Genomic DNA, 12,049 nt, shown 5'->3' with positions numbered 1-12,049 from the left:
AGCGGGATCTAGAGAGCTATTTACAGGTACCACATGAGGTTTGAATAAATTGTGTCTTATGGGAGGTGTTGAGAAGAGAGTTTGAAATGTCAGCTCCTGGTCAGAAAGAAGGTTGTCTGGGAACACTGGTGTTAAAAGACTACATGTGGCCTCCACACTGAGGGGGAGGAGGGCAAGAGGAGAATTTTTGATCTGAATTGGAAGGACTTCCTCTCATGGTTCTAACGTGGTTTGACACGGTCTGTGTTGCCTAGCAATAAATAATGAAATGAATAAAAACTAGGTTAGCTGGAACAAGTTTAATCGGTGTTCCCAAATCAGCTTTTAAAATCCAAAGTAATTTAAAGCTTAGACGATGGGGTTTTTTGTGTGTGGAGTATTTTTTGTGTGTGTATATGTATGTGTTAAATCTTGCATGCAGGAAATTTTGAGATCAGTGGCTTGGCTTTTTGGGTGTGGAGTTGGCCATTGTTGGCATCTTCTGCAATAAATTTAAACTTGAAAGAAAATTAGAGCTGTTCTGTAGCAAAAGAAGCAGAAGCACATGTTTTGTGTGTGTTTCTATTAGTAGTTGTGAACTGCTGCTTTTAATTTATGTATAAACTTATCCTTTAGTTCTAGGAATCTCTTTCTCCACCCTGGTCGGGGCAAATGTTTCCTCTCTGGGGTGTCCTTGTCCATGCATTTCTTCTTGTGTTGTTGCTATAAATTGATAGTAAAGAGTTTACTTTTAACTATTTAGGCCAATATTGTCTTGGCACAGTCTGGGCTTCCCTCATTTGAGGAACTGGTTTTCCAAATTGCCATTTGAAACTAGCATTAGTTAATGGCATGGCATCTCTTACAGTAATTCTGTAAAGCTCTCTGCAGCAGCTGCAAAAGCTGATGAAAGCTTTTAAAATAAAATAGCAGTGTTTGTTTAATTTGGAGACTGATTCTTTTTTTAAGAAGGTCAGAAGGTCAGCATGCTTGATGAAAATAACTGAAGGAATTGTGTGCTTACCCACACAACAACTCCATCAAAAGTAGTCCAGAACCACTGCAAAAATATGTAGAAGGATTAGATCTGTGTAAGACAACTTCATTGTAGAGAAATCTCAATGTTTCGTATTAGATAGCTCAATACCACGTGATATTCTGAGTACTGGCTTTCATGAAATAAAGCGAGGGGCATGGTTAACAGATGTGCATACTCATGGCATGTTTGGCTCATCCCTTCTAGGAATACCTAGAATTTGGATAATCTATACTCTCTGGGAAGTTAGGCTGAACTGTTCAGAGGTATCAATTCAGGCCTCTGCTGCTCCCAGCAACTTCCTGTGGGAGAAACCCAAATGACTGAAATAAGTGCTTTGTGATACCACCTCTGTAGCTGGAAAGTGTGTCGCTCTGTGATTGAGGAGGAAGTGTCAAGTGGAATGGTTTGAGTGGATTTTGCTCTCTTGTATAAATTGGAATACTCTTCTAGTCAAAGGGGACGTTTCTGTCTTATCGAATGTTAAGCGTGACACTGCGGCAAACTCAACATAAAAGGACTTGCAGCCTGCCTAGAAAATGCTGTGAATGTTGCACCTGGGGTGCTAATATGTTTCTTACCGGACACCTAGTACTAAGGTTTAGTTTTTGTTCTGGACAACTTTGGCCTATTTTTCCTTCCTTAGCATCCATTTAATCAGCAAGACCTACACTAAGTTTATCTTTTTTTTTTTTTTTTTTTTTGTAGATGTGGCTGGCTTAATTAAAAAATCAAAACAAACCACCACCAACCCCTCCCCACAAAGCTATTCTTCTCTTCATGATAATGGATGCACATATCTTAAGGATCAGAATGGTTTTGAAGCTGTATTTTTGTCTTTTGGGCATTTTTATCATCTTTCAAGTAATAGGAATAGTAATATTCATAATGATATTCTCAAAAGCGTGTCATACTAGCTTCTTCATGTAGGAAGTGTAGAGTCTTTTTTGGAAGGCTTTCTGTTTCTTCCTCTGTTAGAAATATATGTATCACCCCTACAAGTAGTGCTTCTCCTATGCAAAAGTGGCCACAGATAAATGTGGCAGGTATTTAATCTGTCATGGGGAATAAAGCACTTCTGTTCAGGAAGGTTGTAATTACTTCTCTGTATTGCTTGTGTTGATTAAATGTATATCTCATTCTTAAGGAAGAAAAAAGTTATATGTGACGGTGTTGGTATATTCTTATTCATCCTTTCCTTCTTAGAAAACATTGAAGAGTGGGACAAATAGAGGAAGAAATTGCGTGTACCCAAAAATAGGAATGTTTTGCCCCGCTCTCTGGTATCTCTGCATGAGTGTTGTCTTGCTTCATTTCAGACCTTGTTACTGTTATCTTTATTTCCTACTTCATCCTGTGTTGCTACATATGCTTTGCTTTCTTTGGAACTGTTCTTTGCATTAATGTTCAGAAACCCCCAGTAGAGAATTCACGTGCCTATATAATTTAGAGGCACCTAGTATACTGGGGTTATGAAGTCTGCCACCAGTCTGCTTCAGATCATAGCTTATACTACCCTGCACTTCGGGGCTTGGCTGGCTGCTATATATACTTGTTCCCTGTGTATTATAACTACAGGTTTCAATAAGGTTGGTTGTTCTTGCTGGCAATCTTTAGTTTCAAAGACTTTGATTAGAGACCGAGTAATCGGTGCTCTTGGTGGTGGAGGTAACTTCTCAACATGTGCTTTCTGGAGCTATGGTTGAGCGATGTGCAGGACCTTAGTCCCGCTTTTTCCCTTTCCTTCTCTTCGAAGGATGTGCAAATAGAGCTATTTATTTCATTTGAAGCTGATCCCATCTGGATTTTTCTGAGTTCTGTTTGAAAGCATGTGGTTCCACAATGTGAGATTTTCTGTTATTTGGTCTCCAAACAATAGAAGTCAGTTGTGTTGCACTTTTTGTATGTATATGGTAGTGCAACAGGCATAAGGCTGTGACTTCTAATAGGTGTTTGGCTGTGATGACAGATCGTCAGGCAGCTGTGGCTTCCTGTCTGTTGCTGTTATTTTTCCTCCTTGTATAAGGTTATATTAAAAGAAAAAAAAAATCCCTTTCATCATTGTGTTGCATATGTTTTAATTTTAAAAGAACAGTCCTTAATGTTCATAAACTGATGCCATTGTGGCATGTGAATAGATGACCAAGAAAGTAAGAATTAGATAGTTTTAAGTGTTCACTGTTTAATTACATTTAATCATGTGACTCCGCAAACAAAAAAACTAACTTTAGTAAGCTAACATCATATTATTGTTTAATATCTCTTAAAAATTTTGCTATGGAAAAAGTAAAAACCTCAGATGTTTGCATTATGCAGTCACATGCTGCATGTTGACAAGGCTGCAAGGTAATAGCCATGACCTGCTCTTCCCTCCCTCCCCCTACCTTTCCCCAGTCTAAAACCAGCATTGAGAAAAGTGAGACAGTCATGTATTTGGTGAAATTTGATCTGTTAGAACAAGTCACGATTACCATGCCTGAGGAAACTGTCTGAGGTTTTCAAGTATGCTAGTTCCATTTCTGTTTATAGATAGGGTAGGAATGGAGTAGCTAACTCCCTAAAGTGTGTGTGGTGGGTTTTTTGTCGTTGCTCATTTGTAAGTAGGCAATTTTCAGTTTTCAGGAATGGGTAATGGGGGTCAGCAGGAGAACAACAGTAGAATAAAAGACTAAAGAGAAGGTGTTGCTAATGGTCATAGTTGTAACCAAACAGGGAAAAAAAAAAAAATCATTGCCTCGGTATTGGTCACAACCTTTTTCGGTCACACAAGGCAAGGTAGATTACAGAAGCTCAATAATGTGGTTTAAATGACTGCATGTTAAATTACAAAGTTTGACAAATAGGAATGTCATTCTCTTTTTTCCTTTCTAACCTATTGTGTTGTTATTGCCACGTTCAGAAATACAGTTGTATATGCTTTATTAAAAAATCCACCCTATAAATGTATGAGACGGAATTTGTGATCTGCTGCATCTGATTGTCTGTCTACCTTTTCTGGTTAGACTGCTCAAATAACAGCCTTTGGATGAGACTTTTCCTCTTGCCAACTGGATGCTAAAATAGTAGTGTATAACTGGAATAAATATGATTAGGAATCTTGTCAGATTAAACACTATTTTAGATACAGTTCCTTAATGAAGATTAAATCTGATACTCCTAATGAAACAAAAGTATCAAGTGCTTATGTGGAGGATATCTTGTGAAGTTTTGGTAATAAGTACAACTTGCTAGACACAATTGAAATATTAGTAAGCAAATAATTGAGTAATCCTGATTTTGTGGGAGGATCTGATAGACACCTGAAAATCTAGATTACTAAAAGCTACTATACTACTTGTATGGTGGTTTTGGTTTTTTCCATGTAAATAGGAACTAATGTAACCAATTGCAGTGGGTGGCAAACCAGAACTTGTGCCTGACAAGTTCATTTAAAAAAACAAAACACAAAAAAACCCCAGAAAAAATCACCACACACCCAAAATAAATAAAAAAAAAAAAAAAAACCAAACCACCCAAAAACCCACTTGGAAAATCATAAGTGATAAGCTTATCATAGCTTACAAAATGAAACTTGCTGCACAGGTTTCACAAGTAATGCTGTTTAACATTAGTCTGAATACAGGACTTTAAAATGTCAGCCCACTGTTCTTTTATTTTTTCCTGGAAATACTATTTTAGCTACCTGATGTAAATAATAAGTATATGACTTCATGGGAAATGACTGCTGAAAAATATTCTAGATATAAATTTGGTTTTATTATAAGCCTTTGTACATGTAGTTATCTTGATTTGAAGGTGTGCTTATCATAGTTCTGAATATATATGCGTGGGGGGGGTTGCCTCATCTTGCCGGGAGGAAGAGGTAAAACTAGCCACAATGGAGTGATTCCTGAGTTGGTGCAAGGGTGTTGGCAGATCTGCAGTATGAATGGCTGTGGCTGCAGTGGGGGTATGTGTGGTTTTTTTTTTTTTTTGTTTTGGTTTTTTTTTTTCGCTTGGGCCATGAAAATGATCTTGCTGCCTACTTCAGAAATGTTTGTATTGGTAATGTAACAGCATGAATGAGATCAGCTGTGGTCTGTTTGGTCTTCGCTGCCCTTAAGACAAAGGGAATGCTATGCTTTTGGTTCTGACCCCACATTTCTGCCTTTTCCCCCTCTGTTTGGCTACCTGTTTCCCAGGTCCCCTTTCCAGGGGAACGGAGTGGTTTGCTTCTTGATCCCTCTAGAATGACGCTGTGAATTATTATTAAGGAACAGAATGAGGAGATTTCTGGGTGCTAAATCTCAAAAACCTCTTCATACTTGAGAGAGTTAACTATACAAGAGCAATGTGTAGCCACAGGTTTTGCATTTATTTCTATATATTTAATGAAACCTTAATAGCTGAAACTACAGGGCTCTTCCTTGATACTGTTGGAGTATTTTCTATTAAGTCTGCTCAACTCTTTTTGCAGTGTAAATTTCCTCCCTGTGTTAATCTTTAAATCAAACAATGTCAACATTTTTTTACAACAGCTCTAATGAGGCTGTTCTGGTATCATGTACCGGCAGGAGAGCAGGTGATGTTTTTCCTTTTACTGTAGACAGCTGGAATTGAGAGCTGCTGTAAGTAGGACAGTGCAGGATAAACAGCAGGAGCTGAGAGCATTGATCACATGATTGTCTCTTTGGAATATTGGGTTGCTACAGAGACTACAAGCAGACAAATTTAGCACTTTACATCACAAAGCAGTTTTCTCTTATTTAGCTTAAGTTACAGTGATAGTTGGTTCATCAGAAAAAATGAAAAATGATATGGCTCTTGGTTTTTAGGTTTCAACAATAAATCTATGCTCTTTTTGTTCACTGAACAATAAGATAGTACAAAAACCATACAGATACTTCAGATTTTGTTAAATGAAAATTTTATAATGCATTTCAATTTTGAACTTTGAAAAAATCTGGCTTAACAAGATGTTTGTAAATGTTTCAGAATGGGAAAGAGCAATACATTGAAAGCTGTTACACTGTCTTTGAAATAGAGTAATGTCTAGCTATTATACATTTTCCAAATATGTTCAGGATTCTTATTCTTTATAGCACACCTATATTTCATTGTGAAAGCTCAAGTTCAGGTAACTGAGATTTGCATCCTCAATAATTAAAGGATGCTAAAATACAAGACGACAGGTTTATTAGTCTCATTTAAGTTCTAAAATACAGGAATATGTGCAAACTCCTTTTGTAGTATTGCTTATAGTTGTATCTGGAGAAATATATACTTTTTAAATGTATGTGTGTATATATAAACTTCTAGTTGCATTCTGAAAAAATCAGTTCTGCTTCTTTGTAAGATGTCATGCTATAGTTTTAGTGTACAAAAATAAAATTGTTTTTTTTCAACCTTGTTTTTATTGGGATGAAGCTAAGCTCATTAATGATGAAGTTAATTTAAAAATGTGGAAGTCTTCAAGGTGAATATGATTTATTCTGGAATACAGGTCACTTGCTACATTTGTATTTGTTTTAGTGCATGTAACTTGTTTGTGGAATAAATAAACATTTTTAACTCGCAGGTCTAACTAAAATCAAAACATTCTCAGCTATGTGAAAAATATTTTGGAGAGCCTTTTGACAGTAGTCATTAATGATGTGCTTTGAACTGGAAGATTTTTTTCTACTTTGCTATTAGCTATGTTTTTTGCTTTGTGTTATCATCAAAATCAGCTTTCTGCTATATTTACCTTCATGACCATAGGGAGTTGCTCAGAGATGCTTAAAAGACTGTCTGCTGTTCCATCTTTTTGTCAGTAGTTAAAGAAGCATCTGTATTTTGAGATCTTATTATTTCATGTTAAGATACAGAATATGTAACTTGCTAGAAAACGTAGATGTGCATTTGTTTAGATTTCTTTACATTCTCACGTTAAGGATATTAATGCCACTGAGTCTGCTTGAAGTGCAGATCTTGTGATGGGGCTGATATGAACTCTGATGTTAGAGGAACTTGTAGCCAAGGGCAAGAAAGGCATGTTTGTGAATTGATTAATGATGATTCAAACTCTTATCATAAAAAGTAGTACTGTAATGTAATGAGTATGTATGATAGCATGCCCTTCCTAGAGAACTAGGAACTAATTTCTCTTATCCTCTATTTCCGTCAGCCCCCAGTGCTTAAAAAGCAACCCCCCCCCCCCCCAATAACTAAAACAAAACCAAAGAAAGCTTCGATTTAGTAATTGAAACAATTTGTGTACTTGGCTTGTGGCTTGTTGTTTGTTTTTTTTTTTTTTCTTTCTCTTTCATTTCTTAAATCAAGAAAACTCAAATGTTTTTCCTGGCAATTATTTTTGGTACTGCATTAATATAACAATCTGATTTTAGTATTTTACTTATTTCATATTTTGCTTATTACAGCAAATGCCTACTTAACTTCCTGCTCCTTTATAATCTGAATTAAGGTTGTGGAGTTTCATAATTCAGGTTTATGGATGGTGAGTGGAAATTAAAGATGCCATGTTTAAAATAAGATTGGTTGTTGAAGCAGCATAGGTGTGAAGGCGGCTGTATAGAAATTTTCTCTTCATTAGTGCATTGCGGTGTTGTGGCTATACCTGGAAGATGTATATAGTCACAAAGAACTATTCTGAACAAGCACTTACAAAGAAAAAGGTGGTAGATGCGTTTTCTTGAGGGACTTGCTTCTGCTTTTCTTCTGTTAGCTCAGAAAGCCTCAAGTGGCTTGGCAGCTTCACTCTTTCTTCTCCATGATGAAAAGCCCTAGAGGGTTGCCTGACAAAGAACAAAGCGTATAGTGTAATCTATCATAGAATAGAGGACGATGTAGTGCATGTTGAGCATGTGGTCAGGTATGTAATTTCTCTAAGACTTATTCTTTGGTAGTTATGTTTTGTTTTCTATCCTATGCTGGTTGCTATAGTGTTGTCTCTCAACCTGGTTAAAGGAAAAAGAAAAAGCAACAAACAAATGACTGAATATGAAGGGTCTTAGGGCTTCATGGTGGGTGTGGGTGTGTGTCACCTTGAAACTTCTGTTCTATTTAAATTTTTATTTCCAAAAGACCCTATTTAATTGTAAGACTGTGTTCTCCAGCCCAAGAATTTACTATAGGCAACTGTCACCTTTTTAAAAAGGAACTTCTTTGATACTTTAAATTTATTTAAGTGGCATACCAAAGTAGTCTGTAATGAAGAATGACTATTTGGAGATGCTTCTATTTGGGCAGCTATGATGCATCAGCTGGGAACTCTCAGCTCTATTGCTGCCGCTGATAATTGTTGTCAGCCAGTCATGATATATTGATTCTTGGTCGAAGTGCCCTGAAGGATTCTGGGTGCTGGCCAGTATGTACCAATTTTTGGCAAATATTTTATAACAGTCTGAAATACTGATGCATGGTAATTAGAGACTTAAAACTGTAGCTGATGTGTTTGTGCTTCTAAACAAGGTGTGTTCTACCCCATTGAAAGGGAAATAGTAAAATCCTAATTGTGACAGCCACTAGTTCTGGGACCAGTAATCTTGCTTTGTAATGTCCATTTTCCTCATCTAGGAAATGGCAGTAGAAAGTACATAGTTTATAAGGATACAGTAAATATTTTGGCAGGGTTGGCAGTGCTTTGACTTGGTAAACCAATCTTGGTTCAACTCAGAAGTAATTTACAAAGACAATCTAGGAAAATATGAGATGGTAATTATAAAACAAACAAAATCCTCTCTTTCAGTTGAAACATTTGGATGCTTTTTTGAATTTACTATTGAATGTACTATAGGGTGTTTTAGTTGGAGATTTCCTTGTTGCTTCTGATGTTGCAGTCTCCTTGCCTTTCAGCTGTAGTGTGGTGCTGATTGGAAGTATGCAATCTAGTGAAGTGTGGATTAGTGAGGTTCTAATGCAGCTAATGTTTGTGAAGCACTTTGAAGATACAAAGCTCTATGTAAGTACTAATGTGGAGGAGAAAAACAGACCTAATTACCTTCTTATCAAGAAGGTATTTTCAGATTTGCTAATGGAGATGTAGAAATCTCATGTATATGTAAATTTTAGTGTGCTTTCCCCTCCTACCCTTCAGTTTCTCTTAAAAAGGTAGAAGTAGAAATTATATTGAAATTGTCAACATCAGTTTCTGTTTTTTTTCACATAGAATCATAATCCTTTGTCTCTGAAACTGAAACATCTTTGTTTTATATGACTACAGTGAAGAGGGAGCATGGGGGAATCAAAAATGTTTTTTATACAAATGTATTTTAATGGAGCATGGGTGAGGACTGAAGGTTGCTTAAAATAGCATTACTTCCAACAAGTGTCTCTTTTTTTTTTTTTTTTTAATTTTATTTTTAAAGTTGCTTTCAGTATTGGAACTTATTCTGACTGAATTCTGGTGCGTTCAGATCAAAAATCATAAAGAATGCTCGTTCTGATGACAGTTCATAACATCTGTATTCAGAGATCAGGTGGAAACTGGATTATTGATATTTAAGGTCTGTGATTAGGACTTATTAAGTTAATTAGAAATATTAGAAATATTAATGGAGTAATTCAGGGTCAGGCAAGAAAATGAGGGGTTTGGGAGGACTAGGATTTTGTTTTCAGAATTTTCTGATAAAATTCTGTCCTCTGCTCTTACATCTTATGTATGCACATACAATAATACCTTATCATAATTGTAAAAGTACAAAAAAAAAGGGGGGCGGCAAGGGGGATGTCAATACTAGCCAATACTAGCTTTAAAACAAGCTATTATTTTTTTTTTTTCTGTATCTGCACCTTAAGGACTTCACTGATTCTCTCTGCATGCAGGACAAAAGTTCTGAGCATTGAGCTATAGGTATATTTTTTATATTTCGGTCATGAGAAGCTCTGCACAAATTATCTAGTGATCTTCTGAGCTACTTAAAAAAAAATGTCTGCAAATAAAAGCATAGGATGAACTCTGCGTTAGCAGGCAGGAAACCACCAGCTTGCTTTCTGTTATTGTGTCCTTGACTGAATTATGAAAGTAATTTGCCCGTTTACCCCAAAGTGATAAGTAGGTAATTTTTTTTCCTTGTTTAGGATTTTTGGCTCTGAGGTGAGTTATTGAGAATAGGAGAGAAAGACTTAGAGAAATGGTGGAGGGATATATATATATATTTTATATATTTTTTTTTTTAATAGGTTATGGTAAGGTTTGAGAAGATTCCTCCTAAGCTGAGGTTGAAGTGGCATTGTGTATTAGCAATCAGTCTCTGGTAACATAAGGAATTTGAGAATGTACAAATGTATTAATTAAAAAAAAATAATACTAAGCATGCGTGTTTATAGAGTTTCTTGCTAAGTCCGTAAAACAGTGTATGTAGCGGCATCCAGTAACTTAAAGCTCTGGTTCTTTGTTTTCCTTCCTCCTTTTTTCCACTCCCCTTGCAAAGAGCTTCAGTATGGTTTTGGTTTTTGGTTTGTTTTTTGTTTGGTTTTTTTTTAATTAGGATTTTTCATTGTATTTCTTGTGATTATTTCACATACATTGGTATTTCCTAAAGTTTTGTAACCTAACAGAAATGGTGATGTTAAATGCGAAGAAACAGCTTCTGAGCATGACTAGCTAGGAAGAAATTTAATGCTGCTTGAGTTCGTAAAGTGTTAGTTTTGCCTTTCATGTTAACCTTTAGTTTAAAGAAGACTCCTGTTTTCAGGAGATACTTTGTGCACCATGTGGAAATCTTTCCCTTAGCTTGAGTTTAAGGACAGCACTGTTTTTACTATGTATTTCTACTGTGAAACAATATTATTCTATTGTGTGTAAAATGACTTTGCTGCACCTCTGAAAGTACTGAAACAAATACCCAAGGTGGTTGCATCATTTTGCTCTTTAACACTTAAATTTATAGGCAGAATCAGTGAAAATTTTATAATGTTTCGGTTTTCTAGAATGAATTGTATCATAGCAGATCTGCTCTCCCTGCCGTACAAGTAGTGTGTCAGCAGCTTGCATGCCAGAGCTGGTTGAATGGTGTCAGTGACAACAATGGCTACTCTCTTACCTTATTATTTTGTTGGAACCTTCTCCCCTGCTGAGTGGGGGGAGAAAAGAGTCCTAATTTGGGGTTTTTTTTTGTTTGGGTTTTTTTTGGATTTGGCTTTTACATGATGACCTTGAATTTTCCCTGCTACTTCTTAGGACTAGTTTTGCATTGTAATGAATTGAAATGCTTCTGTTATCATGCTGATGATTCTTTGTCTTGGTTTATTTGAATTCCATCAGATTATGCTACAATTGTCTGCCCTTTATCTGTGTAATAATGTGTTTACAGGAGACGTGGCTTAATTGCATTTAAAGAATATGTGCTTTTATTTTTAAACTTTGCCAAGCTTCTAAGTTGTTATCTGTCACTCAGAACCAAGAACGCTATCCACTTTTTCACCTTAAACCATCCAATATGATTTTAAAATAAAATAAATCTTGAAAATCAGTCTTCAACTGTTTGCATAAGGATTAAAGTTTAATCAGATTTCCATATAGGAATTTAGTGGTGTCTGCTAATCATGTGACTTCACTTGAACTTGAAATCATCAACAAGATGCTTAGCTCCATCATCACTGCATTCTGGAAACTAACTTTACTGCGATTCCTGAGCAGTATGTTACTTATCTGCAGGGAGTATTCTGTCCAGAGTTGGATTACTGAAACAGTTGTGCTACGTAGCATTCAACGAATAGTGGTAATTCACTTGTATGGCTGAATCCTGGCTTTTTTTATTCCTAAAACACAGTTAAAATGGAACAGCAGATCAGCATACCACTGCAGACTTGATGCACCTTGAAAACTGTTATGCTTCAGTCAAGGCCAGCCACTTAGAGCAGTTCCTCACTGAGTTCACTTCATGGCCTGCTTTAAGTTACTGTAATAAAAAATGTGCTGCACTTCCTGTTCCTCCTTGAACGGTTTGTGGGTTCTCTCATCCTTGAAATTTTAGGTCCCTAATTTTAAATCTGCTGTTAGGCAAAGCCATGTATTTAACACTGTAGCCTTCTTTCTTCTCATTGTAGTGACTA

At 36.2% G+C, this 12,049-nt stretch overlaps 1 protein-coding gene across 1 annotated transcript in view; it reads left to right on the top strand.

Moving 5' to 3' along the window:
* Nucleotides 1-12,049, top strand: part of MED13 (mediator complex subunit 13) — a 59,914-nt gene that overhangs the window by 14,182 nt on the left and 33,683 nt on the right. The gene's annotated exons all lie outside the window — the stretch shown is intronic.

The sequence above is a fragment of the Harpia harpyja genome, chromosome 12 (genome assembly GCF_026419915.1).
Source record: "Harpia harpyja isolate bHarHar1 chromosome 12, bHarHar1 primary haplotype, whole genome shotgun sequence".
Taxonomy (NCBI): Eukaryota; Metazoa; Chordata; class Aves; order Accipitriformes; family Accipitridae; genus Harpia; species Harpia harpyja.
This window is presented reverse-complemented; position numbering and strand designations above follow the sequence as displayed.